The sequence below is a fragment of the Sorex fumeus genome, unplaced genomic scaffold (assembly GCF_029834395.1).
Source record: "Sorex fumeus unplaced genomic scaffold, SorFum_2.1 ptg000005l, whole genome shotgun sequence".
Lineage (NCBI taxonomy): Eukaryota > Metazoa > Chordata > Mammalia > Eulipotyphla > Soricidae > Sorex > Sorex fumeus.
In genome coordinates this window covers 3,991,336-3,994,381 of record NW_026606062.1, presented here as the reverse complement: position 1 = coordinate 3,994,381, position 3,046 = coordinate 3,991,336, and the positions used below count along the sequence as shown (strand labels likewise).

Sequence of the window (3,046 nt, the reverse complement as noted above, 5' to 3'; positions counted from 1 at the left end):
TAAACAAAATGAACAGTCTATGTATTCGCTAGTTGAGTAGTCAATTCCTCACTTATCATCAAGAAAAAAGCATAAGCAGTCTTAGGGATGGAAAGTTAGTAAAGAGTTAAAACACTTGCATCAGGCTGATCTCAGTTTGATTCCTAGCACCTAGTTCAATTCCTGGTACCTCCAAGAGCACCGTCACCCTCTTGCTCAGGATTCCAACACTTTTTTTTTTTTTTGCTTTTTTGGTTACACCTGGCAATTCACAGGGGTTACTCCTGGCTCTGCACTCAGGAGTTACTCCTGGCAGTGCTCAGGGGACCATAAGGGATGCTGGGAATCAAACCCGGGTCAGCCACGTGCAAGGCAAACGCCCTACCCGCTGTGTTATCTCTCCAGCCCCCGGATTCCAACACTTTTAAGCTGTTTCTCTTGAAGTCTTTCTATAGCTCTCTTCTATGCTTCCTGTATCTCCTCTCGGAGCTCATTGATTTTCATCTTGGCTGCTGTCCCTCTGCTGTGCAGGCCTTCCATTGTGTTTTTTTGTTCCACCTAAAAGACACTTCAGTTCTCTCTCTTCTGGCGTCGGTTTCCTCCTTGTTTGTTCTTGCAGTTTCTTGTGCTTTCTTGACTGCTTATACCATTGTTTCTTTGAAGTCATTAAACGTCCTCAGCATGTTGCCCCAGACTCCTTATTTGAGAGGTTATATACTGGTGAGTCCTGGGAATGTCTTCCCAGCTACTATTTTCACTCTCTGAGCTTGGTGGGGTTCTATGCTGCTTCTCCAGTGCTTCTCTTAAAGTCTGGGTGTGACTCTTTCTGCTTAATCACTCTGGTCCTGTTACCAGGAAGCCCTCTGTTACCAGGAAGCCCTCTAGGGAAGTCAGATGAGGGTTACCTCATCTCCTCGGCTGCAGCTGTCTGAGTCAATTTTAGTATCGCTAACTAGCTGCTTGGATTTTCAATGTCCTTGGCTTTTCCTCTCCTGTGGATATAATTTTAGGATTCTGTGATTTCTTACTGCGACTACTGCCTTAGTGAGTCTTTTTCTGGATCTTTGTGGTTGGAGCGATCATGTTAATATGAGTTACTACTGTGTAGTGAAGCATTCTTCAGAAACTATGACTTTGATGCCAAGGTCCAGTTTATGCTTGCTGTGTGTTGTAGAGGAGTCAAGAGATATGTGACCACAAATGGTACTTCCAGGAGGCTAAAAAGGTGCTCCTCTTGCTCTAGAAGAAGTACTGCATGATAGAGGTCTTAGGTAATGGCTCAGCAGAAGGAAGAGTGTGGGGCTTGAGATGCACCAGGGTGACTAGGAAGAGAGAGGATCTGACAAGATTGTGTTAATAATAACCTTCATTTCTTTTTATATTCAACAAAAATCTAATCCTAACTGAACACACAGTTTCCCCTGTTTCACTCATAACCACAAATAATTTCTTTGGAACTCTAAGTTTTCAGAAATCAGATTAATTTAGTTTCTGTCTCTATGCATTTTGATACCACTATAATTAGTGGAGTCAGGGAAGAAGTTTTTGGTATCACAACTGTTCATTACTCAAAGATCTACTCAAGTAACTTGTAGGTTGTCTTCCTCAAAGGAGGAGTTTTGCTTGATACATGAAAGTTGTCGACATACTCCTTTGCTTCAGATATTAAGCTAATGACCTCTTTAGTTTTTATTTTCGAAACAAAACTTCTGTTGTGGTCATTAGTAAAGCATGTTATTTAGTTTAAGTTTTCTAGCAGAGTGTAGGGATCAGACTCTTGGGTCTCATAATTGAATAGAGTCCAACCATACCATCTAAGGCCCCTTTAAATAAATCAGTGTGTAATCAATTATTTAATTCAACACTTCATAAAAGGGAAAGGGATTCAAAATTGAAGATTTCTAAGCTAAATCTCCCTGCGATTTAAAAATAACTATCTCTCTCCGTCACCCGCGGCTTCTGTTGGGTCAGGGCTGGCCTCATAGCCCTCCATGCACCCCTCTGCCCACCGGCTCGCTTGAGCTCGGCCGTGTGCCCCGGCTGGTCTGGGAGTCCCGGCAGCCCCCCGACGGCGGCGGCCCCGCGGGACGCGTGGACCGGGCCCTCGCCCGCGCCCGCAGTGGACAGCGTCATGCGTGTCCTGCCCTACTTCTGCTGCGGCCAGGTGGAGGGGGGCTTCGGCCCGCGGCTCCAAGCAGCTGGGCATCCCCACGGCCAACTTCCCCGAACAGGTGGTGGACAATCTTCCCTGGGACCTGCCCACCGGCATCTACTGCGGCTGGGCCAGCGTGGGCAGTGGGCACTGCATAAGATGTGGACGTGCATAAGTAGAAAACAAGGTTAACAGAGCTACCAGAAGCTTCGGGTGAAACCCCTACAAGAAGACCAAGAAATCCGTGGAAACTCATATCATGCACACCTTCAAAGAGGACTTCTATGGAGAAATCCTCAACGTGGCCATCGCCAGCTACCTTAGACCAGAAAAGAACTTTGACTCTTTAGAATCACTGATTTAAGCAATTCAAGCCGATATTGAGGAAGCTAAGAAAAACGACTAGATTTACCAGAACATTTGAAACTCAAAGAAGACAAATTTCTTCCAGATTCCTAAAGGCAAATTAATGAATGGCCACTGATGAAAATCATTTATTCATTCACTGTTTTTCTAGTATTTTGCTGCTCATACTATGTAGTTTCATCCACATACAGACCTATTCCTACAACTGTGGATTAGGTTAAACTACAGTATAGTTCATTTCATTTCATTTCATTTCATCATCCTGTTAATCGTCGATTGCCTCGAGCAGGCCCCAGTAACGTCTCTTTCATCCTAGCCCTGAGATTATATTCACGGCTCTTTAGGAGAATGAGACCCATCATTGTTACTGGTATTTGGCATATTTGGTAGGCCACGGGGAGTTTGCCAGACTCTGCCCTGTGGGCAGGCTACATTCGGATAGCCTGCAAGTTTGTCCAAAGTAGGAATGAGGTAATAAGATGTCGCGCGGCCGCATTCACGGCCGCGCGGTTCCGGGAGCTGGATTTTATAGTCTCTGAGTCTTGGCCG

At 45.3% G+C, this 3,046-nt stretch overlaps 1 pseudogene; it reads left to right on the top strand.

Moving 5' to 3' along the window:
* The first annotated feature begins 2,110 nt into the window (after positions 1-2,110).
* On the top strand, positions 2,111-2,615 carry LOC130030608 (riboflavin kinase-like; annotated as a pseudogene).
* Positions 2,616-3,046: the final 431 nt, after the last annotated feature.